The sequence below is a fragment of the Protopterus annectens genome, chromosome 3.part0 (assembly GCF_019279795.1).
Source record: "Protopterus annectens isolate FY-2018-M chromosome 3.part0, PAN1.0, whole genome shotgun sequence".
In the NCBI taxonomy this organism is placed as follows: domain Eukaryota; kingdom Metazoa; phylum Chordata; order Ceratodontiformes; family Protopteridae; genus Protopterus; species Protopterus annectens.
In genome coordinates this window covers 1,740,749,019-1,740,770,587 of record NC_056731.1, presented here as the reverse complement: position 1 = coordinate 1,740,770,587, position 21,569 = coordinate 1,740,749,019, and the positions used below count along the sequence as shown (strand labels likewise).

At 42.3% G+C, this 21,569-nt stretch overlaps 1 protein-coding gene across 1 annotated transcript in view; it reads left to right on the top strand.

Moving 5' to 3' along the window:
- LOC122797172 (threonylcarbamoyladenosine tRNA methylthiotransferase-like) overlaps positions 1-21,569 on the top strand; it is a 2,201,584-nt gene that overhangs the window by 464,928 nt on the left and 1,715,087 nt on the right. The gene's annotated exons all lie outside the window — the stretch shown is intronic.

Genomic DNA, 21,569 nt, shown 5'->3' with positions numbered 1-21,569 from the left:
TTAAAAGTTATGTACTCACCATAACTAGGTATCTGTGTTGTCCATTTTCATTCTTCCTCAACTTCCCTCCCTTCCATCCCCCAGCCTTCAATTTTCTGGAGAGACCTGTAAGACTGTCTCATGAAATTCACAGTTCTAGGGTTGAGCCCTTTCTTTCTGTATGGGCCTAATGGCAACAAACTCTATCTGAGATGATAGGGATGGACTAAGGTATTATGGGTAGAGAGAGGAGCTTGAGAGTTGTATCCAAAGTCTGGAGTATGCAGCCAAGTCTGGTAGGAGGACCAGATCTGAACCCATGGGTTGAGGAAGAATGAAAATGGATAACATTGATTCCTAGTTATGGTGAGTACATAACTTTTAATTTATTTGGTAGTTTGTGACAAGGTGAGGTATTGCCATCTGTGCCAGGAAGAATAGGGGAGTGCATGTGTAACATATGCCAGCATAGTAAGCTGGAGTTTTGTAAATTTGTCATTTATCTATCACACTGACTTGTACAGATGCTTGTGTTAAAAATGTATGAACAGTGGTATTATAACTGATTAAATGTACGTTTAAACAAAGAATTTTGGAAGGGAAGAGTAGAAGTTTTTGAAATTGTTCTATAATTTTCAAATACCGCTACCGATCTTAGCAAAGCTCTGAATGTGTATTGTACTATAGTGAGCTGATAAAATGTGATGTCATTCTATAACCAGCACTGAGAGGATGGAACTCGCACAGCACCTTGTTTGTTTTGTTTGGAACCTGCTATAAAAATCTTTGACAGTTATCACAGTCATTTAGTACAGTTCAATCTGTTAGAAGTTTATCACCTTGCCTTGTGGAAGTAAGCCTCACAGCATCTAAGTTTGCCTTGTTGTATTAATTAAGTTAGCTATGGAACAGCTATTCTTTAGACAGTCAGGAAATACAGTGAGATTAGTTGTGTTTTTCTGCATATGTTTGAATCTGTCCAACTGTCTTATTTTTATTTCTCCTGTGATTGAAACTCTGTTTATTGTGCTTAAATATTTAGTAGTCTCATGTTTTCTATTTTATTATTTATTATTGAATATTTTATACCTTTCATTGTGGCTGTTCTTTTAGAGAACACTTTTAACTTCTTGAGAGTACTTGTGCTTATGTTGCTGACACTTTTGCCACTCCAAAAAAAATCAGGCTGCTTTGATTACACACTACTATTTATATTAGTATTGATTTTACCCCGTATAATTGAATACCCTTGTAAGAGCCTGACAGTGGTTGACTGGTGGCAGCGAGGTTACTTTATAGTCTGGGCAGAAAGGGTACAGCTAGTAAATCTGTACCAGCCATTCCCAGGGGGGAGTGTGTGCGTGTGAGAAAAATCAAATACCCAGGTGTGGGTGTGTCGGGTACTTGGAACTAGGACACATTGCTCCAAAGTGAGTCTTATTTGGGATTTGGATAGACAGAGAGTCCAGTCCCAGGTCTGGAGCAGGTTCCCTGTGTGCTCTTTGGGGTAGTTGTGCTTCATGCAGAGAGCTGCATTTGGAATACTGTGTAAATCCATTCCTGTTCTTAGTGACTGTCTCTCACTAGTATCAGTGGTGAGGATTGAGGCTCCTTGATTACTGCCCTGGGATAGAGAGAGAACTGTCACAGTTTACAATGATGATTTCTAGTTTAGTAGTAGTATTACAGGGATTCTGCCTTCTCACTCATAAGACTGAAGTGTAGCTTTCAAGTACTGTACTTTTTCAATACATTTTAATTGCTGAAATCAAAATCACATTCACAATGAGTAGCCGATTGTTTTCATATAGCATGAAAAAAAATTACACATTTTCTAAGACCCGTGTTTTCTTTTTTATTGATTTGATTGTTGGCCTGATCCATTTTCAGAGGGGACTTAAGAAAATGCCTGATAAAAAATGAAAACATTGAGTGACATCTAGGACACAAGAGTTGCATATGGTCAAGATACATAAATTTGTTAGTCTCCCGTGTCCTAAACATTTTAGTAGTAGTATTAATTGTATTTTTTTGTTTTTTTTCCTAGGTCCTTTCCTCTCTTGCCAACTATTAAACCTCCCACAATTAGATTTGAGCCCATTCATTTTCCTATATTGGTCATCTCCTGTACAGAAACAAGAGCTGCCTGGGGGGTGGGGGGGGGGGTCATCCAAGCAGCTGTGAGGAAGGTTTGCTCTTTCTGCCTACACTCCTGCTTCTGCTTATCACCAAGTGGTAGGGGACCTTTTACCTTCTTAGAATGGTGCCCTGTGGTGTCCATTCAGTTTTCCTAAGCACAGAACTCCTTTGTACCTCCAGTCTCTGTCAGCAGCCTGGGTCATACTGACTATTAGCTATGGGCAAGTTTGCTCTATGGCTCTACCCCTACCCTCTGGCGGCTGGCATGAGCATTGTGAGCACCTATGCCATTGTAAGGACTTCATACATTCTTCTCCTGATATATATGTTCTCCCACATAAACACACTCAAGGGCTGTCATCACCAGCTTGGGAGTGCCAAGCCCATGCTCTCCTTTAAAGACCATTGGAGTCATCCAAACCTCCACTTGCACAAAAGTAGTTGGTCTGCTTGGAACTACCACTCCTTCGCCCCCCAGTATGACCAGGCTGACATAAGCCGCTGACACTTAACCTCCCCCACCTGATAAGCACCTAAACTCTGATCATATGGGTTGCGGTTAAGATTTCATCCTTTTGCACCACTAAGTGGAGCATATACAGTTGGTATAACAGGAAATTGTGTGAATACATATAAAGTAGATGATGATATTGCATCACGTTGATACTACTTAGTATGTATGCCGTTTAACCAGGGTGGGACAATGGTTTAAGAACCAAGAGTGCAATAATGCATAATCAATCACATATTTGACTGAATATGTATTCCTTTTCTACTCTCACCAATTTTTCTTATCTCTAGGTCGTCTCCCCATCAGCTCTGTATGTGGTGATGTGCAAGAGTGGCTATGGTTATTTAGTCTGTATTTTAGACTGTTTCTGCTGTTAGACAAGGATACCTGTCCTCAGCAATACAAGATACAGAGTGAAACTCCCATCAGAAGTACTGCTGAAGATCCTTTTCTACCCTTTCAACTGGGTCTGCAATCCGTCTCTAACTTTGCTACTAAGCTAAAGGCACCTCTCATCAGCAGTACAAGATACTGAGTGAAACTCCCTTCAAAAGTACTATTGAAACTCCTTTTCTACCCTTACAGCTGGGTCTGCCATTCCTCTCTAACTTTGCTACTATGCTAATGTACGTGTAACCCATTTATATTCCTACTTACAACCTGCCTGTGTACAGCTGTCTGCACATCACCACACCTAGCTCCTATTTCTACTCCCTTTCCCTTACTCCTGCTGGCCCCATTCTGGTTTTCTCTACCATACTTACTGTGTAAGTACCCACTTGTCCTTGCTCTCAACTGTCACTGACACTACTTACCTTTTCCTTTTATTTTCTCAGGCACTAAGAACAACTTTACTAGAATTTTTCCCCCCGGCTAATCTCCTTTGTACTCACTCCCATTAGAATCTGCTACAGGTCACTGCTTCTTTGATTTTAATTGCCTGTACTCACAGTTCCAACTGATTGTTTTTGTTGCTGGCCCACAGGTGTAGCTCCGCTCTGTTCGGCCATGCTACACTCAGGCTGACTCCACTGCTCTACCCTACCCTAATCACTAAACCCTCCCATACGTTGCTCTTCATCCCCTACCTCACACTCTTTCCACTTACGTTTAGCTTTATAGCACAAACCAATTTCTCTCTCTCCACCTCTGCTTAGCCCTAAATTTCTCATAACTTAGTCTGTTTTGCCCCTCTTCTACCTACTGCTCCTCCTTACACCTTTTTAACTCTCTTAAAAAACCTCCATACATTCAATAACTCTACTCTCCTCATCTCAATAATACATCCACATAAACTAACAGCATCCTAGTGTATTTGGTCTTAACTCACATTCGGGCTATCATCTTATCACTAGAGTCTACTATACTCTCCACTATCACCCATGTAACATCCTCCTTTAGTAAAACCCTGCACTTCCCTATTTCACCCTCTCTATACAATATCTCCTATATTCATTATCACAAACTAAAACTTCTCAGTCTTTCTCTGTCTTCCCCTAAACTTAAGTTCAAACCCACTAACTACTACTACTACTTTTCTAAACCTAATTTACTGCCATTAACACTCCTACCAGATGGGGATATCCACCCAAATCCTGGTCCATCCTCTTCCTCCAACTGTACCACCTCACCATCTAAACACCTGTCTATGTACTCCATAAACTTGCAAAATCTCCCAAACAAAATCATAAAATTACACGTTTGGGTAGCCCACCACTCTCCCCACATCTCATCTCTCAAGGAAACCTGTCTCAAACCTCATATCGCAAACTCAGAAATTCTACCCCCCTGACTGTAACATAATCTGACAAGATAGATTTTCCAAAAAAGGGGCAGGTGTTGCTATCATTTACTCAGAACAGCTTAACCTCTCCCCTACCCCTACCCTTTCCTGACTTCTCCCGTGCAGGACTCATCTTTCTCAACTGTCACCTTAACCCACACAAGAAATTTGCAATAACATCTATGTATGTACCCCCTGGTAACAATATTCCAATTCTTGAATCTATTTTATCTTGGATCTCCTAACATCTACCCTACGAGACAGTCTTACTAGGTGACATCAGTATTGATTGGAATCAACTCTCCCCTCAATTGAACTGGAAAGCTAAGAGCTGCGAGGAAGCTTAACAGTTTAACCACTGTGTACTGTTTTTGGTTACATACATTGTGCGTCTCCTAAAACCATTTGGAATTACAAAACTTTTGTCAAAGGCAGGAGAAATTGATTATGAGCGGCACTACCCATTCATATAATCTTGTGAATCAGCAACCATATATTTTGTCAGTCACACAGACAGAACTGTTACATTTAAAGGGCTGTAGGCAAGCCAGATCATTGCATTTATATTTGAAACAGTCGAGCAAATCCCCTAATTTTTAACAGTAGACATCTGCATAAGCACTCATTGAGATGTCAGACAGATGAGTGTTACTTTTATAAGCATGCAGGTAAAATTCATAGGGTATGACAGATTCAGGTTAGCAGTGCCCAGTTTGTGTGGACAACTTTGTTAAATAAGAAACATTGTCCTTTGAGAAAGCCCGTTTGTTTACAGTCAAGTGTCTATAATCTCTGGAATCCTCTTCAAACATCTCTAAGAATTTTTAGAGAGCACAGAACTGCTGGTTGAATCAGTGTCTGAAGGGTTTGTAGTTTAGTTCACAGATCAGTTTTAAGCTTTGCTTCCTGGAATTTTGCTTCCTTATTCATTGTAGATAGTGGCCATCTTGTAGGTATGCTCCTGATCAAGTCAGTTGCTGCTAAAGTTTTTCTTTTTGGAAAAACAGACTTAGAGCTATTTTGAATCTCTCCTGTGACATCAGCTTCAAGCAGATTCCTGTTTACTGCATTTCTTGCTAGGCAAGTGTCCGTCTTCATTTAAGTCTGCTTGATGACTTTTCAAGCCATTTCATTATTGGACACCATATCTTTTACAGGATGTGATAGGTCAGCAGCAGGGTACCCAGAACATTGCTTTTCATCGAGTAGTACCACACTGGTGTATAATGTGGTCCTAACTCCAGCTATTCAGTCAGCTTTACTTTCATTGTAGATGCCACAAGGCTTGAAAGAAATATTCTTCTACTGTGGCTGCAGTGTAGTATTGCCAAACCTGACTTGGGTGAAATGACTTGAGAAGACTGGAGAAATTGTATGGCTGTTGTGATTAAGGAAGTGGTAAAATGGTGCATCCCGTAATACCCCATTTCCTAGCTTCAGACCATTCAGGGATTTTCTAGTTGCAAATAAAACTGTTTGCTTAAAGTATGTGATAAATATGGGCTGTAGCACACTTGCTTGTAACACATTTGATGATGTTCTATTCACATTTTGCAGTATTCATCAAATAAGGGTTTACTCCTCTTGCTACCCGAAAATCTGGCCAGCATACAAAAGATTTCAGTCATTGTATGGTGCGTTGGATGTCTGACATGGCTAGTAGAACATGGACCATAAAAATGACATCTGCACGCACCAACCCTCAGAACTTCTCAGTCGCCAGTCGAACATCAGGTGTTCCTGCCATCCCAGCCGTCTGTTTCAGAAGAAATCAGATAAGTGGCCCGTTGAGGAAACTTTTTCAGTCATTAACCTTATTCTAATGCTTGTTCATGTCATCCAGAAAGGGCAAGTATAAGTGCGGCCTCACAAGGACGCCCATGATCAGTGTCATTTTTGTTTAGGTAGGTCACGCAACTACAAGGCCTGCACCATCTTCTAGATGTTTGTGCCCAAAACTGTCTGCAGCCATCTGCATGTGCTCAACCTATAACTAGAAAACTAACATCTCAAGCAGTTAGCCTTAGGTATGGTGGGTTCCACCGACTTACTTGCTGAACCGCCGAAAAAGAAGGCCAAGACCGTCAGGCTTCAACTACCGCTGCACCTCTTTCGTCCGAGCCTCTGCCTGTGGCTGACGTCAGCCTGGTTGAAGACTCTGGCTCCGCCACTTCGGATACAGCGGGTAACTTCACAGAAGCCGCATAATCCCACATGGAGGGCACATCCACAGAGGCTTTTCTGCCATCTGTTTCTGATGGCAGGGAGAACCAGTGATTTTGGTAAGACCATCAGAAGCCTCTGTTTCCTTACAGTCGCCCTATTCTAGGCCTTCCTCCATTCAGACACCCTCTAGGTCTCTCAACAGGAAGGAAAAAAAAAATATGTATCTCCTGAAAGTACCCCAGGCTGGCAGGCCTTCAGCCAAAGCTGGTTTAATGCTTTTATGGCCTTACAGTGTTCCACTCCAGGGACATCTACTATCCCTCCTCCTGTACTGAGCCCTAGGCCTCAGACATCAGATCCCTCTCTGAGGGAAGAGGAGGAATTCCCTGATTATTCTTATGAAGAATCCCTTTCGTATACCTCTCAGCTGCCTCCCCCCGGGATATGGCTTCCCAGAGGAAGAATCCCTTGACCCTGACTCCCCAGCAGAGGATTTGACCTTTGGGGAAGCTATCACTAAAATGAAGGAACATTTTATGTGAGAATCATCTGAAATGACAGAGGTTAAAAAAACGGTATTATGACCTCATTCAGATGATTCCCCAACCCCTACAGCTGTTCCACGCAATTCTAGTCGTCTTTCTGGATGCCTTCTCTTCAGCATCCTTGAACCCGGACTTACAACCCCGCTGCTCCACGCAGACCTGACAGGTTTTATAAAGTCCTTGAAACTGCAAAGTTTCTAATTAAGTGTTTTGCTGCAGACCCTGCCATAGTTTCCATTTCCACTGATAAGGCTTCAAAACTACTGCCTACCACCACCATCCTCTCAGCTGACAAGGACCGCAAAACCATGGAAAGTCTGGGTAAGAAAATATATACCTCTGCTACTCTGGCTTTCAGAGCTACTAACTACCAGACACACACGACTAAATATGCCTTATCCCTTTTGGAGAAAGTCTCTAAGGAATTCTCTGACTCCCCAGATTTTCCTGCCAAAGCTTCACTGTCTTCCCTAGTTGCTGTCACTTCTCAGGTTACCAGGCCCTCTATAAAGTGCAGTTATGATGCTGCTGAGGCCTCAACCAGGTCAGCAGCATCAGCATCTGCTTTGAGAAGGTACTCCTGGCTACGCCTCCAATCTGTACAAGATGACTTTAGAGCCAAGCTGGTTGATGCCCCTTTGGACAATACAGCCCTGCTTGGAACAAAAGTGGCTGATTTATTTTAGTCATTACAACAAAAGGAGAAAGAGATGCAGGATTTAAAACAGCTGCTGGTTTCTGCTATTCCAAAATTCTAGAGGAATTTTCCAGCAAAAACACAATTTATTAGAAAGCGCACTCACCCTGCTGCTCCCACAAGTCCTAGGAAGACATCGAGGAAACAACCCACTCCTACCAGAGCCTCCACCTCTTCTAGCCAGAGGCCGGCCATTTCAAGACAGGGCAGGTAGTGTCTGACTACCTGCACATCTTAAAACCCCCACCTTCTCCCTCTATCCCACTCTCGGTGCGTCTCTCTCACTGTCTCCAAATGTGGACACTTGTCACCTCAGACAAATGGGTCCTTTCTGTAATACAAAATGGGTATTTTATGACTTGGCTTATGCCCATAGGTCTCCACCTGCTAATAGGCCAATGTGGTACACAGACCATAGCAATGTGTGACAAACAGTCAAAATGTGGAACACCCTATTTTCGCACTGTGTGAAAAGTGTACCTTGACCATGGTCATGGCCTTTCAACCAAAATACACCATATGTAAGTATTTAATAATACACACACTCTCTTGCAGACACAGACACAGACACTTACAATTTACATGCACACACACTAAATACAGAAAAACACACACTTATACTCTCAACTGCCCAGAATTTTGCAGAATGCCCATATTTTTGCCTCATATTTTCCGTCTGTTCCTTATAAAATATGTAGTTTTCTGGCAAATGGCACATGAAAGAAATAATAAGATAATGACAGAAATGTTAGTTTCAGACATCATACCCTTCAGAAAATGTATGGTAACATAAAACCTGTTATTCTAGCAACTTTCTAAGTTTAAAAGAGCAGTATTTTAAAATTTGTCCCTATTTTTGGGTAGCTGTCCCCCCATCATGTTTGACTTTGTCCAGATTTATTGTGCTAAGTGGTTGAGAGGTATGGCGGCACACAAGATTATTTGCAACAACTTACGGGAGCTCGTACTGTGAGTATTGCTGTCTTTTTGTGCATGAATGTTTTTGCTACTGCTTTGCGCTTACTCAGGTTTAAATTGTGTGTGTTTGACTCCATCAGTAAATGTCTATAAAATTACTCGTTCTATGACCAGTAAGATTACTGAAATAAACCCAAAATTGTGAACGACTTGTAAAAACAATAAAGTGCATTCCTAGTTTAACTTGTGTCTGCGTTAAATGGGCTTGTCTACATTTCTTGGCCAGACTCCAGTAGTACAACCTCATATAGTGACTATGACATTGTCGTAAGTGGGGCTGGGTATATTAAAGTGTAATCTGATACGTAATGTAGCATCATGATCCCTTCGGTGATTATTTTACCGTTATACATTATGGTTTGTATCCTGTTTAAGTGGGAAGAAGATAAGTATGTGAGTCACCTAAGTCTGGAGCCCTGACATCATATATCTAGACATCAGATGTCATTCATGCATTTCAGCTGCCAGTACCGCATTAGGAGAAGGTGTGAAAAGTTCATAATGTAGTCTTAAAAAGTCTGTATTCCATGCTGTTTCAACGCTGTTCAATGTGGAGCAGCTATTTGATTGGTTTGTATACCACAATGCCATTTGGCAGTAATTGCGGTATACAAACCAATCAAAAGCAGTTTAGCGGAACAGCGGAACACTAGGTTCGTTTATGGGTGAATGCGGAGCATTCCGCTTGATCCGGAGCACTTGGCTGCTCAGCTTATGCCTCCAAAGAGAAGGGGTGTATCCCACAGCCTCCAAAAGAACAGCTCTACCTATTGCAGCCAGTACTAGACAACCTGATGGCTCAAGGCACCATTCAAAAAGATCCACTGTCTGCAAAAGGAAGAGGTTTCTATTCCAAGATTTTCCTGGTTCCAAGAAAAGACGGTCCCTGGAGGCCAATTCTGGACTTCTCAATACTCAACCTCTTCTTTCAGGTTCCAACTTTCAGGATGTTGACCTTACCAACTCTGTTTCTGCTCCTACTTCCCCAAGGGTTTATGACCACCTTAGATATCAAGGATGCCTACCTTCACACCCCTATAAGGCCCAGTTTCAGGAAGTACCTGAGATTCTTTGTGGGTTCCTCTCACTTTCTATTTTCTGCCTTGCCCGTTGGGCTTTCCACTGCACTCAGAATTTTCACCAAATGTCTGGCCCCAGTTATTGCTTTCTGCAGGACAAAAAGAATCCAGATATTTCCTTACCTGGACGACTTGCTCATTCAGGCAGACAGCAAGCAGGCCCTCCTGCAACACTTTCAAGTTGCCACATTACTCTTCTGCAGTCGTGGGATTTCAGATCAACTTCCCAAAATCCCACCTGGAACTTATTCAAGACATTGTCTTCTTGGGGTGCAAGGTTCATACAGACATCATGAAAGCCTGCCCCCCCCCAAAAAAAAAGTGGAAAGCTTGACAGAGCACCTACTTTTGGTACTCCAGACCACAGAATTAACCACAAGGCAGTACCTCAGGCTCCTGGGCTACATGGCATCCATTGCTCCCATGTTTCCTTTAGCAAGACTCCAGGGTCATACAGGAAAGAACACATCAATATCCCAGAGATGAGGGCAGTGTTATTGGCCCTGCGAGCTTTCCAAACCAATCTACAAGGACCACTAAAAATCTTTACAGACAATACCACAGTGCTTTGGTATCTCAACTAGCAGCGGGACCAAATCGTATTTGCTTTGCAGACTAGCTCTCCTGGTGTGGGAATTGGCCACCTCCCAGGGAGTTATCTTACAGAATTCTCAGGCAGACTCCCTCAGCAGATCCATGACGAACAACCATGAATGGATACTTCACAGTGATGTCTTCCTGGACCTGGTCCACTGGTGGGGTACACCTCAAATAGACCTGTTTGCCTCCTCCATCAATAGACAACTTACTTCCTTCTGCACCAGAATCCACATCCTCAGGCTATGGCAACAGATGCCTTCTCAGTCTCCTGGAACGGGATGTTTCTGTATGCATTCCCCCTTCCCCCTTGTTCAGAAGGTCCTGCTGAAGATCCAGCAGGATAGACCAAAAATCTTGCTGTTCACTCCCTATTGGCCACGACAGCATTGGTTCCCCCTCCTCTTACAGCTATTCAAAGGCAATCACCATAAGTTACCCCTCAGAGTGGACCTTCTCACACAGCACAAGGGATCCCAAATACACCCATAGTGGCAATCTCTTCTGTGGGCAATAGGATTCTGATCCCTTTCAGACACCTTTACAATGAGGATGTGCTCACTGTCCTGCAGGAGGCCAGGAAACCAAATACAGGGAAATCATGCCTGTCAAAGTGGAACAGATTTTCAAGATGGTGTCTCAAAAGGCAGTTGGACCAACTGAAAAGTGAGACCCCTCTAATACTGTCTTACCTGTGTGAACTGTTGCAGACAGGGTTGCCTTACTCATCCATTAAAACCCACTTGTCTGCCATTTCAGCACGTCTTCCCCGGGATTTCCTCTAGCTTCCAGACTACCAGCTAAGTTATTCCTTAAAGGGGTCCTTCACCTCAGACCACCCATGAAACCCCCTCCATGGGACCTCAGTTATGTTTTAGAGAAGCTCACGCTTCCCCCATTTGAGCCAGCGGATAAAGCTTCCCTAAAACATTGCACATGGAAAACTGTCCTCCTTGTGGCCCTGATCTCAGCCAGGAGAGCGTCAGAGTTGCAAGCCCTCATGGCTATTCCACCGTTCCTAGTATTCCACACTGACTGGGTTAATCTTAGAACTAACCCCTCCTTCATGCCCAAGGTGGTGAATTATCTTTCTTAATCAGGCCATCCACCTACCAATCTTCTTTCCTAACCAATAGGGAGACAGTGAGCGAGTACTTCATTCCCTGGATGTGCACAGACAACTCAGATTTTATCTGCACAAAACCAAGTCCATCAGACAAACTGATCAACTGTTTGTCTCCTTCCATCCCAGGGCCCTAGGGATAACCAAACAAACAGTTTCAACATGGATTTCCAAAGCTATCACCTTTTGCTACAAACACCATGGGAAATCCCTGCAAGGCACTGTCAAAGCACACCCAACCAGGGCAATGGCCTCCTTAGGGGCCTTCTTCAGGGGTTGGATACCTCCACTATACTGGAAGCAGCCACTTGGTCTTTGATGCACACTTTCAGCAGACATCACAAATTAGATCAGATTTCTAGGGCCAGAACTGAGTGTGCAAGGGCTATCCTTCATGGATTCCTGGAGAACTCTACTAGGCCACCTCCCCCTTTCTTCACAGTGAGCTTTGGCACTCACCCATAATTGATGTATACTGCAACATGTGACTAGAAGGACATAGAAAAGTTGTGTAAAATATTACCATAACCATAGATGTCCTTCTCTTCCATGTTGCAGTATTCCTTCCCACCCACCTACCCTCCTGTTTATGCAGCATTTCCCTTTCTGGACGGCACATGGCTAGCAATTACCCTGGTAGGACTGGTTCCGACTGGGGCTTACAGTTCTGAGGGCTGGTGCTTGCAGACATCACTTTTATGGCCCATGTTCTACTAGCCATGTCAGACATCCCGCGCACCATACAGTGACTGAAATCTTTTGTATACTGGCCAGATGTTCGGGTAGCAAGAGGAGTAAACCCTTATGTGATGAATGCTGCAACATGGAAGAGAAGGACATCTATGGTTATGGTAAGATTTTACACAACTTTTCTTTTAACCATAATAGCCTGAGGTGTCAGTTTTTTATGTGCAGCTGTTCATTTCATACTAGTAAAAGCTTAATGCTCAAAATGTACTTTATATTTTTGGTACTACTATCTTGCAACCTCCTGGAGAAATAGTGAGAGAGGTGTTGCTATTGCTGTTATTATTATTGTTTTTATTACCTGTCAGTGGTCACTCTTCATCCATGGTACAGCAGCCGTGGCTTTATAGTAGTAAATTAAGGGGTGTAGTGAGGCGAGCACCCCTTGTGGGGGTACAGGGGAAACTTTTTCCCTGCCGAATTTGGTATAGTTTCATAGTTTAGTACTAGGCTATCTGCCCTGGGGCATTTATAAGCCTAGCCATAATGATGTGACTTTCGCCACCCCATGTAATGGTACAAAAGTGTACAGAATAGATTTAGAATACTGTGCCTCTGTCTAGTAGTGACACAGTGAAGACCTCCTTACATAATAGAATTAGTTTACTGTGCCTCTGTCTAGTAGTGACACACAGATGACCCCTGGGGTAAACCTACGATTTCCCATCCACTCGTCAAGATTTCTCTTGAAGAGAGTCAGTGAGGGGCTCTGCCTAACATGAACTGGGATTCTGTTCCAGAGTATGGGAAGCCTCTGAGTTATGAATCTGTCCCTCCAGCATGTCCTATTCATATTTGTGCTGATGTTTAAATCTTTAGTTCTCGTGGTTCTGATGGATTTGGATTTTTTGAGGTGGAGCATGTCCATCAATTCCTGATTGGACATGGCCTTGTACGTCAGGCACAGATCACCTCTGAGCAGGTGGTATGCTACTGAATAGAGCTGGAGTTTCTTTAGTCTGGCAGCATATGACATATGTTGGAGACCCTTGATCCTCTTGGTGAGGTACTTTTGGGGTCTCTCTAGCTGTTGCAAGTGCCGGGTGAGGTACATACCAAATGGGGCATTGTACTCAATCATGGGCCTGATAAGGGAGGAGTATAGGGGTACAATGACCTCCTTTGATCTGGATGTGAATCCCTTCATGATAAGTTGGGCAAGGTAGAAAGTCTTTCTAACCACTTGCAACGTGGGTGTCAAATGAGAGGTCACTATCGACTTGGGTCCCCAGGTCTCTGATTGCTTTTTCCGTACTCAGTGGGTTACTGTCTATGTGATAATTTGTGGGTACTTTGTTTTTCCCAAAGGGGATGACTATACATTTTTTGGCATTTAGTTTAAGGCCATGACTCCGGCACCAGTTGTCCGTTTCAGTGAGGCCTTTCTGTAGGATTTAAGTGTCAGCTGGTGTATCGACTATGGCGCCTAGTTTGCAGTCATCTGCGAACTTTGTCAGCCACAACCCTCCCATGTTTGCTTTCACATCTGAGAAATAAATGCTGAACAAGAGGGGTTCCAGGACAGAGCCCTGTGGGACACCACTTGTGACTGGCTTTGAGTCTGACATGGCTCCAGCGATTTTGACTTTATGGGTTCTCTCCTTTAGCCAGTTTGCCACCCATCTTGTGACATATGGATTTACATTTAAGCTGTTGAGCTTGTCTATGATGCCAGAGTGGGGTATTGTGTCGAAAGCTTTAGCCAAGTCCAGGTAGGCTGTATGGACTGCTTTGCCCTCGTCAATAGCTCTAGTGACTGTTTCGAAAAAGTCAACCAGGTTCAAAAGGCAGGATCTGCCCTTTACAAAGCCGAACTGGGTGGGATCAAGTGTCTGTAAGTCCCCAATGTCTCTGTTTATGAGTTCATAATGATTCTTTCCATAGCTTTGCAGACCAGGCTGGTTAAGCTTATGGGGCGGTAGTTACCAGGGTCTGTAGAGGTGCCTCCTTTGTGGAGTGGGACTACTGTTGCTGTACGCCAGTGTTCAGGTACATATCCTGTAGTAAGGCTAAGGTTAAATAGCATTTTTATGTGTGGGTTTAGCTCCTCTTGGAGTTCACGTAGGACGCAACCCGGGATACCGTCCAGTCCCATTGATGCTGTGTTTTTAGCTTTGCTGAGGGCGGTTCTCACCTGGACATCTGAGATGACAGGGAGGTTACATTCAGCTGGAATAAGTATTTCTTCTTTTGGGGGTGAGGGAGGGGAGAAATTTGCACTGAACCTGTCTGCCAGAATGTTGGCAATATCTGTGGGTTCAGTGTATTTTTTGTCATTGTGAACTAACTCTGAACATATCTGAGGGTTTCTGCCCATGTTTCTAACATAGCTGAAGAAGGCCTTGTGGTTATCTTTAGTGTCCATAGTGATTTTTCTCTCAAAGTTGGCCTTGGATGTTTTTATGAGAGAAAGTAGCTTTCTACTAGTGCTGATCAGAGATGCCTTCTCTTTATGGGATTTTGCTCTGTCGTGCAGTAGCTTCCTTCTTTTGTTATACAATTTGTTTATGGCTGGGGTCCACCAGACAGGACGCCTGCCCTTGGCGGAGAGGGTCTTGGTTTTATTTGGGATTGCATGATCCATGCATTCTTGGAGATGTCCGTAGAAAGCATTTGTGAAGGATTCTGCATTGTGGGATGTGGTTTCCACTGACCCAGTGGGCTTAAAGGATACCATCTCAGTTTTAAGAAGTGTAAAGTCGGCTTTTGAGAAGTTTTTCACTGTAGTCTTTTGTGTTGGGGGTGGAGGTGGGATATGTATATCCAGGGTGATTAGTTTGTGGTCAGATCTCACTAGTGAGGGGTATACTTCCAGTGTGGAGCACTTTGTCCCCATGTTTGTGATGATCAGGTCTAGTATATTATCTCCACTTGTGGGAGAGGTGACTAGCTGTTCCATTGCATTTGAATTTATGAATTCCAGGAACCTTTGGGCTAGGGTGTTTGGGCTAGAATAATGCACCCAGTCTATGTTAGGGTAGTTGAAGTCTCCCAATATGATGGTGTTTGGTGAGACATTCATATCCTCCAATGTCTTCAGGAAGGCTGAATGGGGTTCCTGAGATTGGGAGGGTGGTCTGTAACATGCTACCAGTTTTGCCTACGGTTAGTTGCACCTGGATGGTCTCTGATGCTTCATGTGTTGCCACTAACCTGGAGGCGTGGGTGTCCTTGATGAATATGGACACTCCCCCTCCCTTTTCGGTTTGGCCCGAGTTTTGGGGCTGAAAAGCATGATACGAGGTATAGCCTGGTAGTGCTGGGGTGCTCTCAGGAGCCTTGAACCAGGTTTCAGTTACTGCACAGACATCGATGTTCTCCATACTGAGGAGTGCTTCGAGAGCCTGCATCTTGAGATTTAGACTTCTGGCGTTGCGCAGCATTACCCTTAATTTTTTTCCATTTTTCTTTCCTAAGGAGGTGGGTTTGTCTTTTGAGCCTTGCCTAAAAAAGGCACTATGGGGGAGGCAAGAGCCTTAGCCAATATCCGGAAGCCCAGTGGTGACAGATGCAAGCCGTCCCTTGCGAAGCAGTGTGGCTTGTCCAGCATGTCATCCCAAGCAGGCAGACATTGGATCCCCCTAGAATGACACCAGTATTTGAGCCAATTATTAAAGCTGATCATCTTGTCTTTGTATTGTGGCATCATTCTTGGTGAGGGCAAGATGCTGCTCAGGGTCAGGGTCATACCAGCCTGGGCTACATAATCAGAGAGCTCCTCTATGTCTCTTCATGTAGTCCAGGGAGGTACGTCTCAGGTCATTCACGCCGGCATGGACAATGACGGAGTCATATTTGTACTTGCTTTGGAGTGACCTGAGTGCGTGTGTTATGTGGCGGATCCTAGCTCCCGATAGGCAGCTCACTGTTACCCTCTCCTTGTTCAGCCTGGTAAGCGGAACGTCAGTGTGTCTGACTATAGAGTCACCTATTACTAGTGTATCAGGCATGGTGTTTGGCCTTAAGGGCTGTGATTGTTTGACACACTGATTTATTGAAGTATGTGTTGCATGTGTTATGTTTTGAGGTGGTGGATTTTTGGGTGTCTGCTTTGGGAGCCTCTGTTGTTTTGGTAAGTTTTTTGTTAGAGCCTCCGAGTATGTCTTTGTGTTATTATGTGTTTGGTTTGCAGTTGTGGTAGGTCTATGTGGGACTGGGTTTGGTGTGTGTTTGGTTACCTTCTCCTCCTGTGTGGTCTTGCCAGTCCTGAGTTGAGAGAGTTCAGCCTCCAGTTTGGCTATATAGTTGCATCTCTCTCATGTATTTGTGTTTGTTGGGAGGAGGAGAGGGTTATCTGTGTACATGAGACAATTGTAGCATTGTCTCAAGATTCCCAGATTAACCAGCTGAACCGGAGAGGATGCTAGTAATCTACCACTCGACATGCTAGAATATTATAAGGGAGTGCTGTGCCTTTAAGGGAAGTGGGTACTCACAGGGAAGGTAGGTGGATGTAGTGCTTACTTTAGTTAGAGAGTGCTTACTTAGAAGAGAGGTTTTGAGAACAAGTGCTAGGCTTATAATAAAGCGATTAGACTGATTATTATAAGAGTAGAGCTTTCTTAAGGGAAAATTTGAAGAGCAGACTTGGTGGAGCCAGAAAAAGTTTAACCGATGCGCACAAACGCGCAAATGCGGATTTTAAACAGGGAACTTCAGAAGAGCTAGAAATGGTCCAAAACAACCAATTACTACAAGCTCTTGTGCTGAGGTCACTCCTTCAGGGACAGATAGGCTGCTCAAGGCTCCCCACTCCCACTGGTGAGCAAAGAAACTTCCTTCTATCCAAGTAAGGCAATGGACAACACAGGAAATACACCACAGCCCAGAATACAGCAAAGCCTGTATACTGGTCTAAACTAGTCGAGGAGAGGCGGGAAAACAAGGATTTTTTTTGTTTTACTTTGCTTCACTTGGCTGTAACTTGATATGTTTTACTTCGTGTTATAAACTTATGTTTAATTGAGTTGTCAGTTACAGGTAAATGTTGCTGGGACAGGTGTGATGTGTGATTAGATGTTTTTAGAACTAGCTAGAGTAGATACAAAAAATGAGTGCACACAAGTGAAAGTTAATGTGTTTCTGAAAAGAATCAGTAAGCCTCCCTGTTGAAAATTGTTAACCACTGGTTTACGTTTTGCATGTCCATACTGTTGGGTACAGTGCTTGGTATAGCTTGCTTTCTTCTGCTTATGCAGTATGCCTGTCCGCTATGCATGTTTTGGTTTATTTATAGTAACAGTGCATGGTTTCTGATGCCCACTAACTTTCAGCAGTTATAGCATTTTGTAGGTATTATCTGCTTAGAACATCCTGTAGTGTAACCAGAAAATACCAAATTCACCTTGGGATTTCTCCCAGCTGCTGTATTTTGACAGTTGTACATTCTTTAAATCATCCTACAAAAATATAGTAATGTGTAGTTAGTCTTTCTCAAGATTGTCTTGACAAAGCAGCCATAAGCCCATAATGTTTCTTCCTGGCTGTGTCCCAGACCTGTGTCAAAAGAATATTTTTCTTGTGACACTGCTTTCATTTATTGTTTTTGTTGCAAAAGAATAAGGCTTATTATACCATGACCCCCCATTAATATTCCAAAACGTGCACACTGATTGGTCAGTGTGCGTTATCATCGACTTATACTAATGGAAAAGGTCCGTCGCCGGACTTTTCCATTAGTATAAGTTTTTTAAAACACTGTCTCGCTATGTTAAAGGAGTTTAACATAGCGAGACAGGTTTAAAAAAAGCAACAGAGATCTCCGTTGCTTTTTTACAGCTGTCTCGCTATGTTAAGCTTCTTTAACATAGCGAGACATTGTGTAAAAAGCAACGGAGATCTTGCTTTCTCCGTTGCTTTTTTTTTTTAAACCTGTCTCGCTATGTTAAATGGGTTTAACATAGCGAGACAGCTGTAAAATAAGCAACGGAGATCTCCGTTGCTTATTTTAAAGCTATCTCGCTATGTTAAACCCATTTAACATAGCGAGACAGTTTGTAAAAAGCAACGGAGATCTTGCTTTCTCCGTTGCTTTCAAACTGTCTCGCTATGTTAAATGGGTTTAACATAGCGAGACAGCTTTAAAATAAGCAACGGAGATTCTCTGTTGCTTTTTTTAAAGCTGTCTCGCTGTGTTAAACCCATTTAACATAGCGAAACAGTAAAAAGCAACGGAGATCTTGCTTTCTCCATTGCTTTTGCCCACCGCTCTGATGTACTGCGTAGGCATACGCATGCGCAGTATATCAGAACTGCCGCAGAATACCAGACAGCTGCGGAAGGGCAGCAAGGAGGCATTATACAATGCCATTATTTAAGAAAAGTAATTATTTTTTTTCTTAAATAATGTCATTGTATAATAGCAATAACCCACTTCTGGGTGTGAGTAATGCTGGGATTTACCCATGGTTGGCTTTGTTTGGCCACTCGGGCTTCGCCCTCGTGACCAAACTATGCCAACCGTGGGTAAATCCAGCATTACCCACACCCAGAAGTGGGTTATTGCTATATTAGTACACTATTTGATAACTATGTATGTGGTAGACTGCTTTTGTTCATAATCATGGTGTAGTACATGTTTTCATCCTTGTGTTTCAGTTTTAGAAATGCAACTGGAAACAGTGGAATATATTCATGTGGTATGCCGAGCAAGTATCTTGCCATTAGTATCAGTTTTTCAGCTGAAGCTGTGCGTTGAAATAATTGCAGAATGAAAACTAATATAAAAATTTGCCATTCTAAACTTTTTTTTTGTTTATAAATGACAAGCAGTTGTAAATGACAGCTGACTTTTCCTAGATGTGCAGATTAACTGGTCAACAAAAAATGCTATATGTTTAGAAATGATTTAGTGCAGCATGAGAGAAGTAAGGAATTAGCCTGAAGCTATCAACATTCAAAGCACTCACTTGTATTGAAACAACCCCCACTTGCAGTATATTATATTTTCAGGGAGAGTTAAGAGATTTTAATTATTATGCCATGTTGAAATGTACTTCAGTATTAAATTCTGAACATTTGTGGGGGGAAAAAATTAAAAAAGGAAAGTGTGCCAGAATCTTAAAGCAGGGAGAGAGAGATTACAGCTGTAGCGTAATAAGTAAACTAATATATTTTGCTATGCTGTGCTCTGTGTGTTTTGCCAGTATCTGTAAATGTGATAGATGGAGTCCAAATCTGCTGTCCCCTGAGGGTTTGGATATAAGAAACCGAGTGAAGGTGTAGTCTTTGAAAATCAATAAATGGCTGCTAGGTACAAACTTAATAGGTGTACAGACACAATTTGCAGAAATAAAGACTTTGAAACAAATACAAGCAGAGATGGTCTCAAATGCCAGTAATGTAGCTTTAACTTTCAGCTCCAGCCAGAGAACTAACATACATGAATGCTTTGAGTAACAGTGCTTAAACACTTGAAAATGAATATCTTGTTTCTAGCTGTAAAATAATAGGGGTATGCAGATAATCCTTTATCTGCAGCTTTATGATCTGTTTCCTTCCAAAGTGATTCCTGTGTTACCTAGATTACCAGTGCTTATATACATTATATTAGAGGAGTTGTACTGTGCAGTAATATGTAATAATCACAATGCAGATTTTGGTTAAATTTGGTAGTTTAGTAATCTTTCAGATTGCTGTGATCCATTGTGGCCTTCTATTTATTACTCCAAGGTGACTTCATACTTGTTAAATAGCATAACATGATGTTCAGAATAATATGGATAACAGAAGCAGCAATATTTATGTTAAATTAATAAATATACAGAAACTTGTACACACTTGTTAAGTTTGAACATATTCTGTTCACCTTTGTTGTAACATTCCAGTGTGTTGCTTTTTAATGCAGGTTAACATTTCTTCTTTCATCTGCTTGACTGCATTACAGGCACATTGTCACATTGACACCCTGCCTTTGCTTTCCTGAAGTCTGAAATCTGATTGCATGAAATCTGACGGCTGTGAAGGCAGACGTGTGTGATTTTAAAGTATGCATTATATACTATGTGCATTTAAATGTGTGTGCGTTTGTGTGTGTGTGTGTATATATATATATATATATATATATATATATATATATATATATATATATATATATATATATGTATGTGTCTGCGCATGCGCAAAATGCATACACATATACATGTAATGTTTTCAGCATCGTGGATTAAGAGACAGGAACTCAAACTGTCAGGTATAGTGTACAACTCTGTGTTGAACACATATTGACATATTCATCCAGCTGGCGCTGCGAGTCCCCACAGTGCTTTGTAAATACAAGACAGTTGTCTCCTGCTGCTCTCCCTTGATTGGGCCCAGACCTGATTCTCACTTGTTAGAAGTTAGCTTCTATTAATTCAGACCCCACCCTTCCCATACAAATATCTTTTTATTCTGTAAAGTATTTATATCACCTCTTCCCAGTCCGCCTTTGAAGAGATCTTAGTTTACTTCTAGTAGCTGTAGGTCAGACAAGTAAGTGGTTTGTTCCTGCAGTTTATTTACTGCCTTGATGTGTTTAAATGCTGCGTATATAACTTTTTTTCCTACCGGTATGCTGTTTTTTGAAGTAGTCTTTATTATAGCCGTATCTTTCACTGTGTTGTCTGCCATATGGCAAGGTTTGTACAGTACAGAAAAATGATGCATCTCACTGTTTCACACAGCAGTGTAAACACCTGTTTTCTTTTGGTCTGACAATATTGCTGTACTTCACTGTAATTACTAGACTAGAGTTTTCTTATCATGTAAACTCTTATATGCGTTGCAGCTGTACAACACTGCTGTTTTCCATAATAAATATTAGCTAGTATGTAGTACCATGTTGCCATTAATATTCATTTGTTACCACCTTGTTCCTACCCACCCACATTTTTTTTTTTTACTAATTACACCCCAAGCAAATTTTAACAATCCCAGCAGTCACCATTGTTCTCATCAAGGGAACTCAACATCTCTGCAGTAAGTTATATATCCCAACCTCCTCTGCCGTACTGAAAACATGTTGCTGTAACCAAACAATTTTGGGCACTTTACTGCCCAACATTCTATTTTGTTACACCAGAATTTTTCCCTCATTGCCCTCCAACCAAACGCATCCCTTTATAGTTTCTCACTCTTAATTTTAAGCTCCCATACTTCCAAGTACCATAACACAGCACACTACAGCCCTGACCTCTCGGTACAACTTAACTTGTCAAACACTGTCCCTGCTCTTTCACACTATTC